General features: G+C 44.5%; 1 pseudogene; it reads right to left on the bottom strand.

Annotated features, from left to right (window-relative positions):
* Positions 1 to 1,086: 1,086 nt before the first annotated feature.
* On the bottom strand, positions 1,087 to 16,301 carry LOC133496944 (protein Jade-1-like; annotated as a pseudogene).
* Positions 16,302 to 23,370: the final 7,069 nt, after the last annotated feature.

Raw genomic sequence — 23,370 nt, 5'->3', positions numbered from 1 at the left:
TTGACTGTGGTTCATTGCTGGAATTAGTGTCATTGATTTGATTGCCCAAGTCTCCGGAGAACCGGTTGGGCCAGGAGAGTGGTGAACACACGGTCCGCTGGGCGTCAGCGACCTGCAGAGGAGCAGGCTCGGATGGACTTTGACTCGTGGCGGCGGTAGCTGCCCCCAGACTGGGGCCGGTAGCACTGGACATGGACGTGAACCAGGAGACCAGCCGAGCACATATCTCCTGTAACCGGTGATTAGTCACTTGGAGAGCGGCTTCCTGCTCGGCGATACGTTTTCCTTGGATTTGCAGGGACTGACAGAGCCAAGCTGAGTCGGCTAGGTCCATGTTATGGCCAGACCGTTCTGGCACGACCAGAACATGGGGTTGGACCCAAATGCACAACTCTGGAGACGCAGAGGTGGTTTGGGAAGTGTCTTTATTCAGTCTGTTGTTGAGAACCCAAAAGGCAGTCCACAGAAGCAGCAGTAATGAAATCGGCAGGCATGAAAGGTAGACCAGTAGGCAGGCAGGATTCGGTACACATGAGAGCAGGAACAGGATCAGAAAAGTGCGGGAATGAGACAACGATCTGGCAAAGGCCTGACCATACATGTGATCCTATTTGTATAGGCCGTGATTATGAGGAACGAGGCGCAGGTGTGCGCCACCACTGATTGCTGCAGGTGCGTGCCACGTCGGGGACCGGCACCGGCAGGACCATGACAATAGCACAGCTAGCACTGTTGTCTGTTCTATCTGTAAAACGTTTTCCAGAAAGCCAGTCAAGAAGGCAAATTTTCGAAATCCGAAGCTCATTTTCCCATTACAATTAATGGAAAATGAAATGTGTTCCAAGCCTAAAAAATAGTTTTTGAAAGCTTTTTTTTTTTTTTGCTTTTCCTGATAATAAAATCCATAGTACAATACATGTATAGTTTAAATACTTTATGTAATTAAATCATTTAAGTAATATGTTTATTTTTTGCTTAAAATGTATCCTTTAGTCATAGATTATGCTCGGCTGGGAGTGCATTGCCGGATCTGTTGCGACTATCTCCAAAATTAGATTTTGGCCCATTGTCACGATTTCATGGATGAACTGACAATCCTGTGGTGACCCCATGTTGCCACCAGGAGGTGGTGAAGGCCCTGCAAGAGTTGCAAGACCTTCGAAGTCAGTAACACATTCTTTCTCCCCTGTATTGACCAATCAGCTCGTGTCTTGTCCAGGTGTAAATTGTGGTCTCGTCGAGCTCTCTGTATTTATCTCCAGTTTCTTTCAGTTCTTGTCAGTACATTGTCCATGTTGCGGATTGCTGATTCCTGTCATTTTTAACTGTGTTTTTCAAAGTCAGATCAAGTTTCTAGTTTAGGTTTATTTAAGTCATACTTTGTTACTTAGAGTATATTGGTCGTTACTTTAAGTTGTTTTTGTAAATTAAATTATTTCAGGGGGATTCCTCTACTCCTGCCTTGTTTCCCTGCTTCCCAGTGCTTGGGTCTTCTGCCTTGCCGTGCCTTGCTCATCCTTCACTAGCCTGGACTGTGGCATAATTTTTATATATTGCAGATTAATTACTCACAAGATTTCAGTTGTACAGGAGTTAAGATTGCATGTTTTTTTTAATTATGTTGTGTCCTTTTTTTGCATTTTAAATAAATGAACACAATGAGGAAGGTGTGTTCCAACTAAAGGGGAATCACACTCATCAGCCTTCCTGGTAAGGTCTATTCAGGGGTGCTGGAGAAGAGGGTCCATCAGGAAGTCAAATATCAAATTCAGGAGGAGCAATGTGGTTTTCGGCCTGGCCATGGAACACTGGACCAGCTCTACACCCTCGGCAAAATCCTCGAGGGTGCATGGGAGTTCGCCCAAGTCTACATGTGTTTTGAGGACTTGAAGAAGGCGTTTGACCGTGTCCCTCGGGGAGTCCTGTGGTAGATTCTTCAGGAGTATGGGTTACCACTCCCCCTGATACAGACTCTACAGTCCCTGTACGACCACTGTCAGAGTTTTGTTCACAACGCCGGTAATAAGTCGGACTCGTTTCCAGAATTTCTAGGCACAGCCAAGGTATAGAGGATGTTCAGTTTGGTGGCCTCTGCATTGTGCATTCTATTGGCTTCACCAAGCCATGATCTCCAACGCACACTGGAGCGGTTCACAGCTGAGACCATGGTCCTCAGTCAGAAATGTGTGGCATGCCTTCTCCAGGTTTGGGATGCGATTCTCCCCAAGTGGAGGAGTTCAAGTATCTTGGGGTCTTATTCATGATTGAGCAAAGAATGGAGCGGGCGATCAACAAGCGGATCAGTACATCATCTGCAATGATGCTGACTTTGTGTCGGTCCATTTTGGTGAAGAGGGAGCTAAGTCAAAGGGGACAGCAACTACCCAGTACAGGCTGGAGAGACTGTCTCTCGCCTGGCCTTGGAACGCCTGGGTATCCTGGATTAAGTGGCTGGGGAAAGGAAAGTCTAGGTATCTGCCAGATACTGCCCCTGTGACCTGACCTGGAAAAGCGGTAAAGATGGATGGATGGAAGATTGGATGGATGGATGGATGGATGGATGGACACAATGAGAATGATCAAACATGGGAGGGTGGGGGATCATTTTGGCAGTGGTCCAGTGCCCATGCTGATCCCTTTGGGATTGGTCGGGCTGGTTCAGTTGGGCTGGGACCTCCCTGAAACCTGGGGGGTTGGTGGCATCCCCCGGTTGGGTCCCCTGCTGGACAGGCTTGCTGATTTGACCTCCTCATTGTGATGGGTCAGCAAGTCCATTTGCCAGTTGAGTAACATGCATGTCATATAGTGTTCATTCACGTATAAGTTTGTCAGACACACTTTAATTACTTATGCTTGGATCACGAAGAACAAGACAGGTTATACGAACACATCAATTCACAGACATACACATTTAAAATAAAGAATTCCATCACACCACTCATCAGTAGCACCGCCTTGCTTATTTTTCCATCTTGTCCTCCCTTTATCTGTCCTCTCTTACCTTAATCTCATAATTAGTTATTGCATGTCCTCACCTGGTGTCCCTCCACCACCACCACAACTCCATCTACAAAAGACGGTTGTTATGTTACTTGTGTTCAGATATGTAGACTATCTAACTCAAGGGTGCCCACACATTTTTACCCCAAGATTTACTTTTCAAGCAGCCAGCCTCTCACGATCTACTGATGGGGGTGGGGGTGAGGGGGGGCATGCGTGCATCGCTGCGACTGCCTTGGAGAAAGGAAAAGAAAAACAGTAAAAAGGAGGGCATCTTGCTAGAACACGCCTTTATGTGCTTGTGGTCGACATATCTGCCACACGTGAATCAAGCGACGAGATGGATGATAGGCTGAATCTTTTTTTTTTTTTTGGCACGCCATCACACGTTCGACCAAAACTCAACATATTGAGCACCCCTGGTCTAACTATTGTTCGGCTGTGGTTATAACCCCTAGTCTCTTTGTCCAATGAATCATCTGTCCCCAAAAACCATTTTCTTTCTGGCTGCATTTCAATGACCATAATAATACATCCATCCAATTTCTTAGCTGTGTCAGATTCTGCTTATCCGCAGGACTAATCGGGAAAATGTCCTGACCAACTCACCAATTAAAGGGTTAAGCTTCCCCTGTACCCCAGCTGACACAAACGCCTTATACGCCAGGGGACGGGAGCTTTCTAAGCCGGTGTCGAGATGAAGTCGCCTAGGTGAACTAACTGGCTTTAGTTTTACGAAGCCAATCCGGTTTGCCTTCACTTATTAGCCTCATTGAGTAACCGTACAGAGTAAAAGGATAATAAAGTGATCGCTTAGCTTTTACAGCAGCTTCATCTTTTATGAATCGATTGCACTTGTCATTGACCTAGTAAGTTTAAAAATCCTTATTTGGATCATACACATTTGTTTTTATATTAAGCCAGAGTTCATCAGCTACTTTATAAAATCGAATCAATACTAGGTATTATTCACGTCGTCGATGATCATTCCTTAAGAGGTTGAATGGTAGAAATGAGACAACTCAAGATAAGAATGACAACGATAGATGGAGGTGAAATTAAGAAATTATATAAGATGATATTAACCGTTCAGATAACATCCATAAATCGACAGTTACTCCTGCCAGACGTGGGGTACAATTGCAATGTGAGGCATGATTGATGTTAACTGAATTCACACTAACGCCTTCCTGAGCGGTCGCCTCCTGCTTCGGGGACTTCATGTGGCGAAGCACAATGTTGTCGTTAAGGTGGTTTGGGCATCTGGAGTCGTGATCCAACTCATTGACATCTAAGGGTTTGGCCTCAAGGGTTCTGGTGTCATCCTTAGATACCAGCAGTGAGTGTCAGCTTCTTTTCCTTTCATGCGATTTTCCCTTGTTCTGCTTTGATCGTCGATTGGTCCTGTGTTCCGAGTGGTTCCATGGGCTCCAAGTTTGAGACCGCTGAGAGCTCAGTCGGTCTAAAGTGAAGAGACTCTGCAGATCCTACTCTAACAGATTACTGCTGAGGAGCTCTTGGTTTATGAGCTGGACTTGGTGCTGGAAGATCTGCTCCTGAACTTGCCACATGGAACGTTTCATCTTCATCACCATGCAAGTTAGCTTTCACACCCTCTCCAGGTCTTGGCGGAGGTACGTGAATAGCTGAAGTCATCTCAGCAATACCTTGTGTTCACGTCTGGCCAGGGTCTCCTCCTCGTTCTTCTTGGGCGTGAGCAGCAGCCGGTTGAAGTTAGCTTTGCGCTTTAGCTTCCAGTACTGGTACAGGAAGTCAACTGTCTCAGGTGCCATCTTGAGGTGACAGTCCACTTTTTCGGCGTCCACAAACTGGTAGAAAACCTCCTCCATCTCTTGCAATTTCATATTGAGGACATTGACACACTTTTCCTGCGGGTCACATTTACAAACAAGACACAAGGACGACTGCAACAACGAGGGGGATGACGAGGCAAAAGGGATGAGGCCAAGGACGGCCATGTCCTCTTCATTGTCCCCTCTCAACCGTTCTTCTCAATTTGCTCTTCTCGCTCCCGATGCTTTCCTCATTTTAAACTTCAGTGGTAGAGTCCTGCTCCACAGAGTCACTCCCCTTAACGCCCGAGTGCTTGGGCCAGTAGTACTTGAACTTGACTTTGTCGTCCTGGGTGATGATGTTCATCTCCAGGCCGCAAGTCACATGGAAGTCAATGCGGCAGTTTTTTCGCAGAGCACTGGATGCAGGCTCTCATCTGTTCTTAACACAGGCAGCAGTTGAGCACCCACCTGTTGCTGGGAATGTGTGACACGTTGGTGGCAGGCTCCATCTTCTCCCGGTTCCCATCGCTCACCTCTGGGATTCACAAGGCACAGCTGACATGGACCCACTTGGTTAAACTGCAGGTGGGCTTCATAGCATTGCCTTCTTCGGGCACAACTGGCACTTTGGCAGGAAACCTAAGGTGCCTATCCGACACAATCAGCTGCTCTTTGGAAGTTTTTGTATGCAGTAACATACCTGGTAGACGCAGATATTGCACTTGTTGCAGGAAACCATCTCTTTGTTGTCCTCTCCGTTGGGGAACTGGCACGTTGCACACCACATTCTTGTTGTACTCGATGCTCAGGCCCTACTGTGTCATGTTGTTATGACAACGCCCCTCAAACTTCTCCAAGGAGTACTCCATGTCAAATTCATCCAGTGGCAGAAGGGCCAACATTGCAAACTCCTCGTTGGTGACCTGCAGGCAGGTGACGTCTTCCTCGTTGAGGTCGTAGTGGGACATGCCCTCCCCCAAAGTCGTGATGTCCACGTAACTGAGCACCAGGGTGGCAGATGTGCAGATCAGCTTCTTGGGCCTGATGAACATGACGTCCTTGCTTTTGTCAGTTAGCACCGGGGCCATGGGCTCCGGATGAACTGCGGGCTAACGGGCACCTGGACACCCTTTTTCCTGCTTCTGCTTCCATGGATCGGCCAGTAATCCTCTGCGTTGAGCTGGTACGAGTCGTGCACCTTCATGGTGGTGATCAGGCCCGTCCTGAAGACCTGAGATGGTTTCTGGCTGCATCATTTCCTGGCCTGGGATTAAGTCTGGGACCAGCATGTGGAATTACTGACATTGTCATATTCGTCATTGCTGCAGGCTTCTTTTCATGGCGGGGCATCTGAGTAGTTCCAGGTTCACCACACTTGTTGGATCTGTTGTTGGTTGTCCACGGAGGGCCACCATATTCACACAATAGTACCAGGCATTGGCATCCAATGGAGAGCGGGGATTGTCCTTAATCCATGATGTTCATGTCCATAGATCCAGTGACGGACACGTACAGTCCAAGACTACCCAGTGCGGAGGAGCAATGCTCCGATCAGCACTAAGGCCAGCAGTCTCATTAGCGGCTCTCCTTTACCTAACATGCTCAAGCGCAGATAAGCTGAATTGTTCACCAGTTTGAGACCACGACAGCCTATTACTACCCCGCCCTTTGTAGCCGGACTTCCACCGCTACTCGTCGTTGAATGAAAAGGGAGCCACAGGCTTGCTGTGGGACAAGTGTATCCATGTGGGACGTTCTGCTGTCTTTATCACCATGGGAGTGGTCAGCAAACTTGGTAGGGACCTTCCCAGAGAGGTGAGGACCAACACTTCCTCTTGATGACTTTTCTCAGGACCCAATCACCAAAGGACACCAACAGCACCTGTAAAGAAGGCATAGAAGGAGGAAGATCATTTGCTTCTTTAACAGTTTTATTTTGCAACATCTCTTTCATCCAATCAGCTAAAGTATTTTCTTCTTCTGACTGCTGCACATGGGAACAATCCTTTATCTGTTGGGGTTATTTTCATATACAGTTTTACTAAATGTAAACATTCTCTTCAAGTTCTCCCTGTATGTTGCGTAGTTTTCCTTAATTAAGACTTCACTGTCCCATGCGTTGTTCCACTCACCCGACACAATGACTTTTTAAAGTTATTTCTGGATTTGCAGCTCGTTTACTGATTTTTTTTCCATTAACAAAATGTGGCCCATTGTTGCCATACATTTTTGGGGGGATGCCATGAGAAGGAATAATATATTTACACAAGAATGTTGCCACAGTAACTGTATCAGCACTTGTACATGGAAAAATCTCCACCCATTTAGATAAGAGGCAGATCAATGACTCGAATCCTCAGTAATTCTAGTTGCATACAATTTAAAAGACATTTAAAAATGTCTTTTTTTTAAGCACAAAATAAGATAAGCAAGGAAGCTGATGTAAACAGGTTGTGCGCAAAACTAATAAAACCTTCACTCAAGGAAAAATGTTTCTCAGCTTGCATCAAGACTTGTCACTGTCACACCCCGAAAGCTACAACCCCACCGTGATTGGTCGGTTCACCAGCTCCGCACACAACACTGTAAAGTACCATTCATATAAAACTTCAGGCCCACACCATCATTTAACTTTCATTGTAAGTAAGGTATGGGCTGCAAAATACCATCTTGGGGGCCACAAATGGCCCGCGGACCACCAGTTTGAGACCCATAATGTATATTATCTTCTAATTCAGTTTTTTTCTGTAAGCCATCACTGGGTTTCACTTTGAGGAGCATGTTTAGCACGTCTTTCAGAACTGTTAAATCAATAGGAGGGTTGGGAGCTTGTGATTGTGTCAATATATGTGTGCCATATTTTCCTGTTGCTGCTTCCTTGGGGCTTTTATCAGCGGATGTGTTTCCCAGGGAGACAGCATTTTCTTTTCCTTTTTCATTTTTTTTCAAGTTTTTTCTTACAGCTCTCTTTCTGCCTCTCACTTTCTTTAGCCTGTTCTAAACTGTTGTAGCTGGTTATAACTTACTTCAGCTGACTCTCCTGACTTTCTCTTTATTGCCTATGCGAACCAACCTCTCACCATCCTAAGATATACTGTAAGTCTTAATCTTGGATTTTCCTTACTTCACTGTAACACTTGCCATCAATCTTTCTACCAACCTGGTGCATCCTTCAACTGTTCACTTGCCATTTAAGTTGTTATTTTTCTTCTTTTTTTACATTTTTTTAAGAAACATCATGCTGCCCGGTAAACATTGTTCCATAAAGTTTACATCCTCTCGGGGGCAGACCTACTGTTCCCCCTCACCATAATGCTTTTCTATGTTTGTCCCTGTTGTTTTGTTTGAGACTACTTGTCCTTTTTAGGACCTAAGTCCTAATCCACTACCTTGTGTACTTCACTGGAACACAGACTTCTGTTCGCATTATTAGGTTTCCATCCATGACCTATGATTCCACAAGTACGTAATGGCATTCACACTCGCATTCACCCGCTCACACATTTATGTATCCTTAGAAATACCCTCTTTAAAAGGTGGAGTAATCTTAAAACCTCCTTCTGGCGGAGTAGCCTTAAACCTCCTTCTGGCGGAGTAGCCTTGAAACCTCCTTCTGGCGGAGTAGCCTTCAACATCCTTCTGGTGGAGTAGCCTTAAACCACCTTCTGGCGGAGTAGCCTTAAAACCACCTTCTGGCGGAGTAGCCTTCAATCTCGTTCTGGCGAAGTAGCCTTCAACCTCCTTCTGGCGGAGTAGCCTTAAACGTCCTTCTGGCAGAGTAGCCTTACTTACCGGTTCAAGCGTTGTCTGGACGCCAGTTGTTCGTGATCCTGTCAACCTTCGTCCACCGTGGGGAGACTAGACTCTGACACCGGCCTGGCCACGAATTCACATCCCACCAGGGCTTTTCTTCAGGAAAAGCTAAATGCTCCTGGCTGTCGACAGACTTTGGTGTGTCTTCTCCCTCCTCGATGGGCGGTGGTGTGTTGGGATCCGGCTCGAAGTACCAAATGTCACGTTTAAAAAGCTTGACTCTCTATTAAAAGAAGGCAAACTGTCATGATCCTGGCATCCTCTCCAGGCTGGGTGTAGTCAGCCAATTAGTCAGCACACACCTGCATCCTGGTTTGGGCTGAGTACACCCGGTACTTATAGGACACGGGGGACAACTAGTCAGCCACCAGATCGTTGAGCTTCATGTCCCGTTCCAGCACTCTCGTATCCCTGATCGACAACCTGTGTGTACTGACCTTCGCCTGTTCTCCGACTCACACCGTAAGCCTGACTCCCTCGATACTTCTGCCTCCTTCAAACGTCCTGTATACCTGACCTGCCGTGTACTGACCCTCGCCTGTCTCCGGACCATCCAAGTAAGCCTGCCTCTTCTGCTACTGCTGCTCTTACGGACTGACTTGCTGATCATAGACCTTGGACTGAATAAAGGCTTTTGTACTCTACCTGCTTGCCTCTGGAGTCGTGCATTTGGGTCCGCCCTCGAGCCTCGTCGTGAAACGAACAGACAAGGCTTCAAGTTTTACTTGCTGCAAGGGGAGCGACAGGACCTCTCCCTGCTTCCAACGAACTCCAACTCGTGTCCCCTTGCAGCTTCTTTTTATTCACATAAATCACATGATGAGTGTATGTGTGTGCGTATGTGTGACTGTTTGATTGACGACATCTCTCTCATTAATTACATCTGTCTGATTGATAACATCTGTTTTCAAGACAATGACTTCAAAGGTAGAAGTTAGGTGGTGATGTGTAACCAACTACAGTTTGTACAAAATGAGAACATATGAATGATTTCTTTAACAGCAACATTTCCCCTGTCTATCTTTGTTTATTTTGTTGTTGTTTTTTCTTCTTCTCCATTGTTCTGCCTGCATGCTTCTGAGGTCCAGGGAAGTCCACTCCATCTGCAGGTGTAAGTTACACAGTGCAAAGATTGCTACACAGAACAACTATTGCCTCATAATTTTTGGAAAATTTCTAGCTTCCCAAGAAGCTGCAACATTGTCCTCTCGCGCAGACTAAACGCATTTAACGCCAAATACACATTTATCCTAAGCTCGCAGCCATCTACATACACACAAATGTCCCTTTGTCCACTTTCATCATTAGTTTCTTTCCTTATTTTGTAGTTTGTAATTATAGTTGTTTGACGTAGATTCTATTAAATTTCCTCTAAAATTGTACATCCTGTGCCCTGGTTTATTGAGTACCAGCTTTATATGTGGAAAAGTCTATTTAGCGTGTACCAAAGGTCATACAACTTATAGACTTATATTTCAAATTTGACCCATCTAAAAAGTTTATAGACCCGTGCAATAACAATTGTGCAAAGGGAGCAGTTTAAAGTTATGAATCATGCAATAGTCTCCTGTATGTACTACTAATAGGGTGTGTCCCAACAATAGCACAAGGCAGAAAATAGTAGGTTCACTGATGAAAAATTTAATGACCTAATTGCAGGAGGGGAAAAACTGTTTGGCCAACATAACCCTGTATTGAATAGTCTAAAGACTGTAAAAAGGATTGTGGACTTAAGGAGGCATCCTTCACCACAGCTGCCCCTCACACTCTCCAACTGTCTTTTGTCAACTTTTGTCAAGACTTTCAAGATCTTGGGAATTACAGTCTCACAGCACCTGGACTAGGATCAAGATCAACTCCATCCTCAAAAAAGGCCAGCAAAGGATGTCTTCTTCCACTCTTCCACGACTTGTCACTTTAAACTGCTCCCTTTGCACAACTGTCATTGCACTGGTCTATAATGGTGAACTGCAAATGCATAAGTGCACTCTGGATAATCTTAACATAATGCTGCTCTAAATGCTACAAGACTGCATCTTTCCACAACTGTAACTCTTATAAGGAACAGTTTCCCATTGGTAGTTTGATCATTCTTCTGTCTTCAACATGAATGTCGTATTTATCACTTTTTGTTGGTGTGAAATTTTTTTGTTTTTATATTTTGCTGAAGTGTAACGTCTTGTTAAAATAATATATATAGATCTTATTAAAAATGTTTTTGCTTTGTTTGTTTGTTTCTGTCTTGTTTTATGCCCTGGAGTACAAATATTATTGTGCATAGCAGCACAAGTCACATCACGGGTGGCATTGTTATGTTTCACGGAAAATTGTCACAAAATCTGGATTTATAGTTACACTCAGAGCCAATTCAACAGGCTGCAAACAGCACTGGAATTGACTTTACTGCAGTGATACAAATGATGGTTACTCTACAAATGTATTTACTTTTGGCCTCATGATGGAACATTGATCCATATGGGTTGACACATAAGGCAATATGGACAAAATTTTGCATATTTGCTATCAGATAGACACTCCGGGCATTCTGGTTGAGGTCTTTAAAAAGGTATGACTCTGTGTGTAAATGGTTGTTTGTTTCTATGAGCCCTGCGATTAGTGACCAATAAGGTGCGTGGCCCTGCTCCTGCCTGGCGATGGTTGGGATGGGCTCTGGCTCTCCCACGACACTTGTGAGGGTATGCAGCTCAGGTAATGTGGGATGGATGGAATGATAAAAAGGCTTTCCACTAGTGGGAGTATATATATTACAATTTACACAGATTACAAGACTTGTAGACAGTATTTTGGGAACATAGTGACCTAATTTAAATTAGCATCTGATACTGTAGTAGTCAATAAGGAAATATTTTAATGATTGTGTTGAAAACCACATTTGTAACTTTCATACCTCCAGAGATAAACGTGGAACGCTCCTGGCCTGGTGATGATTTCAGTGGACTAAGAATCATTCTGTGAAATCTTGGTACCCAAATTGGAGCCGTATTTCATTCGCGTTTGAAGGCCTAGCTTAGCCTAGACCCGCTTACTAACAACTAGACGCTGTTGGTTGGCTTACAACGTGACCGTTTGTGATCCTAGGCCCGCTTGCTAACAACTAGACTTTGTTGGTTGGCTTACAACACGACGCGTTTGTGATGAAACCGTTAACATTAACGTTGAAGAGGCACAGAACGTGAGTAACGGCATAATCTTGTTCAACCAACACAACTTGTACGAGAATCGTGAGGACGACTCAGCCTGCAATGGATAGGTTTCCGATGACGTCACCACAGTCCCAGGAGTCCTTTGTCCGCCATTTTGTGTGTCTGAAGCAGGGGAACTGTCAATCAACAAAGCAAACAAGCCCCTTTCGTCTGATAAAATGGGCCACATATGCGTAGTTTCGGGCTATATTAACTGCGCTGAATCTGGATAAACAAAGAGGTAGTATTTTGATATTCCAAAGGTCGTTGTCAACCAGGGAAGTAAAACCAAGTGACTGTCGACAGAAAGACCGATGGTTGTCGAGGATCAACCGAGCAGGATTTCTTCTTGATCAAACAAAGAGACACTATAAAGCTTGCTCGGATAATTTCCGAACACATAACGTTTTCAATTAAATACTTGAGGCAACAAGGAATGAATAAATGATATATTCCACACAAAGGTATGACAGATAATTCTTTCTGAGAAAAAAATCGACTTACATTTTTAACTGCAGAGGGCGGTAACCAGTAAGACCTCTCTCCTATAACTGTCTTGTTATCCCGTGATTTTACTGAAGCCTCGACTGCAAAAAGAAGGGCAGCCACGTGTGAACACACTTGTCCACGACCGACCATACAGGTACAATGACTGGAGAGAACGCAGCCATCTTTTTGGGATATGATCCAGGGACGTAGTAGACCTCTGAGAATGTCTTACTTGAGCCGCCATTACACATTGATTACCGATCACCTGTTGCCGTACATCTTGAACCCACCCTCTTACAAAGTCATTGTAAGCTTGTAGAGACTTGTAAGCCTTTAGTTCATCAAGGGTATACGCGCTCACAGAATTCACGTGATCATTAACGACATCAGATATGTGATGTCAGGGTAGCCTTCTACATCATCACTCCAGTCGCTTGCTTGAAATTCATATGGATCTTTGCCGCCGATGTCCTTCGATTTCTCCAAGTATCTGGCTCTGCTCAAAGTGTCAAACGTGTTTTTGTCCCCTACATTTGCATTTTCTTTAAACGACGTCGTAAGTTTTACACCAAATGGAAAAATTAACGAAAGAAAAAACTTCACGCTTCACCATTCAGCTATGTTCTCTGAACTCTAAGACACACAGTATGGCATCCGTCGCAATGCATGATGGGTAATTGTAAACCTATCCATTACTGGAGGGAGAGCATTGGTTTGAATCTCTTTCATCCCCAGTTCCTTTAAATCGACATATCCTCACATTTTTTATACTCGAACCTTCTTATCCACATATTCTTTTAACTTTAACTTTAACATAGACTAGGTAGTTTGTGAATAGTGTTACTCATGTGCTTACTTTGTTTATTTGACTGCTTCTATTTGTACTTTAACATAGATTAAGTTGTATATGAATTGTGAACCTAATGTGTTGACTTTGTCTATTTGATTGCTTCTTTGGCTATATCCACCACTTTGGACAATATTGTGCAACCTGTAGGCCGGTCCCAAGCTCAGATGAATGCAGAGGGTTGCGCCAGGAAGGGCATTCGACATAAAGCTGTGCTACACATATACAGTGAATAAAATAAGTATTTGAACACTCTGCTGTATTACAAGTTCTCCCACTTGGAAATCATGGAGGGGTATGAAATTTTCATTGTTGGTGCAGGTCCACTGTGAGAGAGATAATCTAGAAAGAAAAATCCAGAAATCCACATGTATGATTTATTAACGATTTATTTGTGTCCAAATAAGTATTTGAACACCTGAGAAAACCAATGTTAATATTTGCTACAGTAGCCTTTGTTTGCAATTACAGAGGTCAAACGTTTCCTGCAGCTGTTCACCAGGTTTGAACACACTGCAGGAGGGATTTTGGCCCACTCCTCCACACAGATCTTCTCTAGATCTGACAGGTTTCTGAGCTGTCACTGAGAAACAAGGAGTCACACCTGTGTGTCACAATGGAGGCTCTAGATGAACAGGAAGACCTCCCGGAAGACTTGAATACTACTGCCAAGGTACTCAGAGAGGCAGGCAGGAGAGTACTTGGGGTGCCTTCTTGTAGGAAAGGGGAGAAGGACACGTGGAACCCCAAAATACAGGAAGTCATTCAAGGAAAGATATTAGCGAAGAAGAAGTGGAACACAGACAGAACTGAGGAAAGGCAAAAGAAATACATTGAGATGCATTGTAGGGCAAACGTAGAGGTGGTGAAGGCTAAACAAGAGGCCTATGACGACATATACATCAGAGTGGATACGAAAGAAGGAGAAAAGGATCTCTACAGGTTGGCCAAACAGAAGGATAGAGATGGGAAGGATGTGCAGGAGGTCAGAATGATTGAGGATGGAGATGGAAATATGTTGACTGATTTCAGTAGTGTGCTAAGTAGATGGAAGAGTACTTTGAGAAGTTAATGAATGAAGAAAATGGGAGAGAAGGAAGAGTAGAAGAGGCGAGCGTGAATGACCAGGAAGTGGCAATGATTAGTAAGGGGGAAATAATAAAAACATTGAACAAGATGAAAAATGGAAAGACAGGTGGTCCTGATGACATACCAGTGGAGGCATGAAAGCAATTTGGAGAGGTTGCTGTGGAGTTATTGACTAACTTATTCAATAGAATATTAGCGGGAGAAAAGATGCCAGAAGAATGGAGGAAAAAAATACTAGTTCCGATTTTTAAGAACAAAGGCGATGTTCAGAACTTTGGAAACTACAGAGGAATAAAGATGATGAGCCAAACATTGAAGTTATGGGAAAGAGAAGTGGAGGCTAGACTCAGGTCAGAAGTAAGAATATGCAAGCAACACTATGGTTCCATGCCTAGAAAGAGTAGCACTGATGCATTATTTGCCTTGAGGATGTTTGTGGGAAAAGTACAGAGAAGGTCAGAAGGAGCTACATTGTGACTTTGTAGACCGAGAGAAAGATTATTACAGAGTACCAAGAGAGGAACTGTGGGTGTGTGTTTCTTGGGGCATATGGTAATAAAGATAAATAAACTCGCAAAAAACTCACTGAAAAGTTGTACTTTACCAATGTGTGCTAGCATCTGGCAGCGAGTGATAGCACTAGCATGATTCTGTAACAGTCGAGTGTCCAAGGGAGATGAAAAGCATCATGGGTAAGGGTCGACATCCCTCCGAGCCAATGGGATGCCAGAAAGATGCTACAGCAATATCCAATGGGAGAGCAGCTCTACCGGGCCAAACAAATACAGGATGTGTATCATGGGTAAAGATTGATGTCCCTCCGAGCCAAACAATCAGGAAGGTGCTACGGCGATAGCTAATGTGAGAGTGGCTCTATCGCACCACTTTTAAAAGTAGATACAGATTGTTAACATTTAGTGGAATTTGGGGGCTGTGAATCCAGAGCCTATTTTTTTCCTTTCATATCCTGAGTTTTCCTTCGGAACAAGAGACAATATTTTTCTGAGGAGACGTTTCGTAACAAGAATTTTTCATAACTTGATACATTTGTAAGTGGAAGTACCACTGTATATGAGGATGTTTGTACCCCCTATCATTTTTTTAGATTGTTTTTACAGGCACTCCATTCAGGTTTACCAAAGCTAGATCTGCAGACATACATACAAGTCATTTGTGGATGGCTGACGGACCGCTGTATGACAGTGACAGCTTCGTACTGATGAAGAAGGCAGACACCGTGGTTACATCGGCGCTGGCTGGGGCCTTTCCAAGTTCTCCAAATCAGTGATGTGCTGCAGTGATTGTCAATGAAATAGTTTGTGTTCACACATCATGCTGCAAGAAGACACCTCCTAAGGACCCCCACGTCAGCCTGTCCGGTGACCATGGATCGCAAACGGTTACAATTAATCGGTTCGAACCGGTTTTCGATTGTTTAAAACCGAAACCGTAATCGGACTTTCGAAATCGGTTAAAATTTCCAATAATTTCTTCCAGTATTCCACATTGCGCTATTTTTTCAATATCATGTCCACTTTTTTCAAGAATGTTAACATTAAAACATTTTTACAAAAAAGAGAACAAAAATTTAACTTACACGAGTGCGTTGTTAAAAGCCACATTCAACAAGCTTGTTTGTCAATATTGTATACAAACTACACCATTACCGCGGAGTAAATTAACGATCGATAGTGTAGCGCCGGAGAAAAGGAGTCGGAGGCGGAGTGTTGGACACAGGAACAAAACTTGTTTTATTGGCAGACATCAAAACACTACTCGCATAATGGCGGGAACTCTGAACTCATCACTCCGGAAGAGCAACAACAAAAACAGTCCGTGCGGAACCCCACACCCCAACTCAAGGTCCCGCGGGTGAATTATGTAAACACCACAATGGTACAGATTTTAAAACCGGTTAATCATTTTTTTGCTACAGGTGTTCGGTTAAAACCGATTATGAAAGTAAGCGTTTTTTTGCAATCCCTACTGGTGACCATCCAGGTCACCCAAAGCAATGAGCTTGGCTGAGCAGTTCAGGAGGTTGGCTAGGACACCAAGCACCATTGTCCCTACAAGGGCGACTCTGACGGACCTCTGCAAGGGGAGAAAGCCGGAAAAATCAGGACCAGGTGACAGACAAAGCCCCACCGAGGCATGGTCAAGAGGTTGTGGCTGCTGCTGCTGCTGGTCAAGCCCCGTAGAGGCATGGTCAAGAGGAGGCTGCTGCTGCTGCTGGTCAAGCACTGCCGAGGCATGCTCAGAGGCGGCAGTTGCTGGTCTAGCACCTCTGAGACATGGTTAAGAGGCAGTGCCTGCTGGTGCTGCTGCTGGTCAAGGGCCACTCAGGTGCGATCGAGAAGCAGGGGATGATGCTGCTTCTGGTCAAACTCCTCCGAGATGTGGTTGAAAGCAGTGGCTGGTGCTTCTGGTCGAGCGCTTCCGGGGCGTGATTGAGAAGTGGCGGCTGCGACTGCTGGTCAAGCACCGCCGAGGCGTGGTTTGGGGGCGGTGGCTGCTGCTTCTGGTCAAGCGCTGCCGAGGCATGGGCAAGAGGCATCTGGGGCTCCGGTGTCACCGAAACATGAGCAAGGGTGGCTAGGATTCCAGGGACGGTGAGACATGAGCGTGAGGCGGGATGGGGTCAGCAGGTGCCTCATCAGCCTGCTGCCATTGAAGCTTGGTTGGCGTGGATATGAGAGTGGCAGAGTCCACAAGGAGTCATGAGGTTGAACTGGGAAATAATGGGTGATTTAGAATGGGTTTATTTCCTGGCAAATTTTGCTGAAGTGAAGTGGGCTTGGGCATAAAGCTCTATGAGCTCTACTCGGATGCTGCCGCTGCCCACCACTTGGGGTTCCTGGATAAATGGCGCCCCAGAAAAGGTCGGAGTAAGATGGCTTGGGTTTAGGCACAATTGGGCTAGAAATGGGGGGGATGTGACACAAATTGACTTAGACTAAAAATACACAGGGAAAAAACAAAATCTATATCCGAATCACAATCGGGCAGGTGGTCATATAAGTCTAGGTTCTCCACAAAATCAGAAAAATCCGAGTCTAATAAAACATATGGCAGTGAACGGGTGGACATGGAGGATAATTATAACACAAGTGGTGCGGGTGACAAGGTAGGAGAAGACAAAAAGACAGCCCACTTGGAAAGGGATGCTTGGTCGGCAGGCTGAGTGTGCCGGGAGGCAGACAGGTAGCGTGACTAGCAACGCCGCAGTTTTCCCGCTGGGTCCTGTTCTGGCCAGTTCATTCTATCATGAGCATGCAGCTAGGAGTTGGATCCAAATGCAGGTTTCCGAGGCAGGGACATTATTTTCAAGCGTAGTTTAATTCTGGCAGAGGACATTCACAGGTAAGCAGTCCAAAAAGGCAAAGTCCAAAAATGAGGAAACGAGGTACGACAACTACAAGGCAAAAACCTGATACATGAACAAAACAAGACGTGTCTATCGTGGCACAGGAACACTGTAACAAGGAAGATACACTAACAAGAGACTTGCATAGTCAGACACAACGATAAAGCCTCAAGAACAATGAATTCGTAACTGACAATACAACACTTTTCTTTTTCTTTTGGCTTGTCCCATTAGGGGTCACCACAGCGCATCATCTTCTTCAATGTGCACCTATCTCCTCCATCTTCCACTCTAACACCCTGTGCCCTCATGTCTTCCCTCACAACATCTATCAACCTTCTCTTTGATCTTTTTCTCACTCTTTTGCCTGGGAGCTCCATCCTCAGCACCTGGTCTACCAAGATACTCACTCTCTCACCTTTGGACAAGTCTGCTGTCTCAAACCTTGTCTCCAAAACATTTAACTTTGTCCCTTTAATGAGGTCATTTCTAATCCTATCCAACCTGCTCATTCATAGAGAGAACCTCAACATCTTCATTTCTGCCACCTCCAGCTTTGATTCCTGTTGTCTCTTGAGTGCCACCATCTCTAATCCGTACATCATTGCTGGCCTCACCACTGTTTTATAAAGTTTACCCTTGATCCTGGAAGAGACTTTTCTGTCACATAACACACCAGACACCGACCACCAGCTGCACCAACTCTCCACTCTGGATTGTTGACCCCAAGTATTTGAAGTCATCCACCCCCACTATTTGTCTTCCCTGGAGCCTGACTCATACATGTCCTGTACTATTCTGACATATTTCTCCTCATACCAGACTTACCCATGCAGTACCACAGTTCTTCTCTTGGTACTCTGTCATGGGCTTTCTCTAGATCAACAAAGAGACAGTGTAGCTTCTTCTCACTTTCTCTGGACTTTTCTACTAGCATCCTAAAGGCAAATAATCCATCTGTGGGGTGCTCTTTCTAGGGATGAAAAGATACTGTTGCTTGCCAATACTTACATCTGTCCTGAGTCTAGCGTCTGTTCCTCATTCCGATAACTTTATGTAGCTCATCAACTTTATTCCGCTATAGTTCCCACAGCTTTGCAAATCGCCTTTGTCCTTAAAATTGGGAACTATCACACTTTTCCACCCTTCTTCAGGCGTCTTCTCATCCACTTGTATTCTGTTGAATAAGTTGGTCAAAAACTCCACAGCCAGCTCTCCAAATTGTTTCCATATCTCCACAGGTATGTCATCAGGACTAATTGCCTTTCCATTTTTCATCCTCTTTCGTGCCTTTTTTACTTCCTCCTTTCTACTCATTGCTACATCCTGGTCCATCACACTTGACTCTTCTTCCCTTTCTTCTCTCTCCTTTTCTTCATTCATCAACTTCTAAAAGTATTCTTTCAATCTATTTAGCACACTACTGGCTCCAGTCAACACATTTCCATCTCTATCCTTAATCACCCATACCTGCTGCACATCTTTCCCATCTCTACATCCCTTGTAGACATCCTTTTCTCCTTATTTTGTGTCAAACTGGTGAACATGCATCATATGCCTCTTATTTAGCCTTCCCCACCTCTACCTTTGCCCCATGTTTCATCTCAATGTGTTCTTTTCGCCTGTCCTCAGTTCTCTCATCGTCCCACTTCTTTTTCACTGACCTCTTTCCTGTATGACTTCTTGCAGTCTTCAGTGCGTTGTGAAAGTATTCGGCCCCTTTGAACGTTTCAACCTTTCGCCACATTTCAGCCTTCAAACATAAATATATAAGAATGTTTTTTGTCAAGAATCAACAACAAGTGGGACATAACCATGAAGTGGACCGGAATTTATTGGATATTTTCAACTGTTTTAACAAATAAAAGCCTGAAAAGTGGGGCGTGCAATATTATTCGGCTCCCTTGCATTAATACTTTGTTGTGCCACCTTTTGCTGCAATTACAGCGGCAAGTCACTTGAAGTATGTCTCTATCAGTTCTGCACATTGAGAGCCTGAAATTCTTGCCCATTCTTCCTTGCAAAACAACTCAAGCTCAGTGAGGTTGGATGGAGAGCGTTTGTTAAAAGCAGTCTTCAGCTCTCCCCACAGATTCTCGATTGGATTCAGGTCTGGACTTTGACTTGGCCATTCTCACACCTGGATACATTTATTTGTGAACCATCCCATTGTAGATTTGACTTTATGTTTTGGGTCATTGTACTGCTGGAAGATAAATCTCCGTCACAGTCTCAGGTCTTTTGCAGGCTCCAACAGGTTTTCTTCCAGAATGGTCCTGTATTTGGCTCCATTCATCTTCCCATCAATTTTAACCATCCTCCTTTTCCCTGGTAAAGAAAAGCAGGGCCAACCAACCCATGAGGCTGCCACCACCATGTTTGACAGTGGGGGTGGTGTGTTCAGGGTGATGAGCTGTGTTGCTTTTCACCAAACATATGGTTTTGCATTATTGCCAAAAAGTTCGATTTTGGTTTCATCTGACAACAGCACCTTCTTCCACACGTTTGGTGTCTCCCAGGTGGCTTGTAGCAATGTTTAAACGATACTTTTTATGGATATTTTTGAGAAATTGCTTTCTTATTGTCTTCATAAACGGCAGTTTTGTGCAGTGTACGACTGATTGTTGTCCTATGGACAGACTGTCCCACCTCAGCTGTAGATCTCTGCAGTTCTTCCAGTGTGATCATGGGCCTCTTGGCTGCATCTCTGATCAGTCTTCTCCTCGTTTGAGGTGAAAGTTAACTGGGACGGCCCGGTTTTGGTAGATTTTCAGTGGTGTGATACTCCTTCCATTTCAATATGATTGCTCGCACAGTGCTCCTTGAGATGTTTTAAGCTTGGGAAATCTTTCTGTATCCAAATCCAGCATTAAACATTTCCACAACAGTATCTCGGACATGCCTGGTGTGTCCCCTGGTCTTCATACAGAAAGTCCTCTGCACTTTAAACAGAACCCTGAGACAACCACAGAACAGATGCATTTCTACGGAGACTTACACATAGGTGGATTCTATTTATCATCATCTTTCAACATTGGATCATTCAGAGATCCTCAGTGAACTTCTGGAGTGAGTTTGCTGCACTGAAAGTAAAGGGGCCGAATAATATTGCACGCCCCACTTTTCAGTTTTTTATTTGTTAAATTGGTCTAAAACATTCAATAACTTTTCTTCCACTTGTTGTTGATTCTTGACAAAAAATTTAAATTTTATATCTTTATGTTTGAAGCCCAAAATGTGACCAAAGGTTGAAAAGTTCAAGGGGGCCAAATACTTTCACTAGGCACAGTATTTTGGGGTTCCACCACCAAGTCTCTTTCTCCCTTTTCCTACCAGACGACACACCAAGTAGTCTCCTGCCTGTCTCTCTGATCACCTTGGCTGTAGTAGTCCAGGCTTCCGGGGGCTCCTCCTGTCCATCGAGAGGCTGTTTCACCTCTTTTTCACCTCTTTATGAAAGGCTGCACAAAACATTCTTCCTTTCTCAGCATCCACCATATGGTTCTCGCCTTTGTCTTCTTAATCTTCCTCCCTGCCACCAAAGTCATCCTACTCACCACTATGCTATTCTCTTGAGCTACAATCTCCCCAACCACTACCTTACGGTCAATAACCTTTATCAAATTACATTGTCTGCAAAAAATGTAATCCACATGCGTGCTCAACCTCCGCTCTTTGTAGGTCACCCTATGTTCCTCCCTCTTCTGGAAAAAAGTGTTCACTCTTGCCATTTCCATCCTTCCATCCACCAACATCTGTCCCTCAAAGTTCCAATCCTGGATGCTGTACTTACCCATTACTTCTTCATCACCCCTGTCCTTCACCTTGTCCATTACAATCTGCACCAATCACAACTCTCTGTGTGTCTGGGATGCTCAGAACCACATTATCTAGTTCTTTCCAGAATTTCTCTTTCAACTTTAGGTCACATCCTACCTGTGGGTCATAGTCGCTAAACATATGATACATAACACCCACCATTTCAAATTCCAGCCTCATCACTCGATCTGATACTCTTTTCACCTCCAATTTCTGAGTCGTCTCATCCTTTAAAATAACCCTTACTCCATTTCTCTTCCCATCAACTCCAAGGTAAAATAATTTAAACACTGCTCCTAAACTTTTGGCCTTCTTACAGTTGCCACAGTTGCTGAATTTCCACCGAAGCCCTGCAGATTAATGGTGCTGGGGGTAGTTAACCCGGGCCACGTCCTATCCTGTATGGGATTCTTTAGATGAACGCTTATCTTGGTTTGGCAAAGTTTAAAGCCGGATGTCCTCCCTGACACAAACCTTTGCATTTATCCAGGTTTTGGACCGGCCTACAGATTGCACAGGCTTGTGGCCCAATAGCATTTACTGACAATACAACACACAAGGCTTATATGCATTGCCCAATTAGAGTCAATTAGGTCCAGGTGAGGAGCTTCTGCCACTGAGCAGTGGCTTGGCCACGCCCCTGACACATGTAGCATGTTCAGAAAATCATTTTAACTAATGTGTTTTTTTTCACGCCACATGCAGCTGCAAACCCACATGTTGTGCCTTCTCCACATCCTAATGCATCATCAATTTTTCAAACTGTCTTTGCTGACAAGATTTTAATGGTTTTAAACCCACTAATTATTCAGGTCTGGTGTCTTTATGTAGCCTAATTTACATTTGTCCTGGAGTGCAATTTTTTTGCTATGAACAAGCTCTATTTGGCCAGCGTATGTATGTTGCGAAGATACCAAGATCTTATGAAGTCTGTAAAATGCACAATCCATGTCCTTTCTTTCTTACGCTCATCCTCTTCCCTATATGGCAGCACTCGACCTGTTGGGCATGTTGCCTTTGAGGGAGTGTGCTCAGGTCAGTGTGCTCCTATTGCTTTAACAGACCACTCATACATTATCTCTTAGACGGTCCCAGTTTAAGGAACACGATCTGGTTTGGGGCACAGATGTGACGACTAATCTCAAAGAATGGAGTATACGTACCAAGGTATTATGGTAAATGTGTATGATACTCACTATTTCCTCAAATTGAGGTGGAAGATTTGATTTTACAATATAAAACTCTAAATTGTTGTTTTCGAGTTTTGTCAACACTATCCTGACGCAGGTTGGTACTTCACGCGGTTCTAGAGACCTGCTGAAGTTCTTTTGTGAGACTTTGCATGTTTGTCAATGTAGACTCTGAGCTAGGATAGAAACACAAGGTCTGGGCCCGCCGCTTTATCAATATTTTGTTGCTTGAAGATGAATCTCACATCCTGTTCATGGATCTTAACGGAAGAGTCTGAGATGTTGAAGTGGTTCGTGGTGCAACTTGATGGTCGTGTGGGGTGAACGTGTCCTTTTCAAATTTGCAGTAAACGCTGTTTGTTGTTAGGTGTTGTTTTGTTGTTGTTATTGTTAAGTCGTTGGCTAGCCCACTTCTGTTTTTATTGTTGATTGTGGTGTTTCTCTCGTCTAGGAACTAACGTTCCCTCTTCTTCTGTCATAGCACTGCCGGTCTCCATCCTGGCCGTACCGGTCCCTGATGCGGCACGCACCTGGCGCAATCAGCAGAGGCACACACATGCGCCTCGTCTCAAGTGATCACGTTCCATTGATATAGAACCACACATACAGTCTGGACTCTGTCAGATTGTTGCCTTTTGCCTTGTTCCCGCAATTTCCTGATCCTGTTCTTGCTCTCTCGTGTACCGACTCCTGCCTGCCTACTGACCTACCTCCTGTGCCTGCCGATTCCATTACTGCTACTCTAGTGGACTGCCTG

The sequence above is a fragment of the Syngnathoides biaculeatus genome, chromosome 23 (assembly GCF_019802595.1).
Source record: "Syngnathoides biaculeatus isolate LvHL_M chromosome 23, ASM1980259v1, whole genome shotgun sequence".
Taxonomy (NCBI): domain Eukaryota; kingdom Metazoa; phylum Chordata; class Actinopteri; order Syngnathiformes; family Syngnathidae; genus Syngnathoides; species Syngnathoides biaculeatus.
Note: the sequence above shows the minus strand (reverse complement) of the source record. Positions and strands in the feature narration are given on the sequence as shown.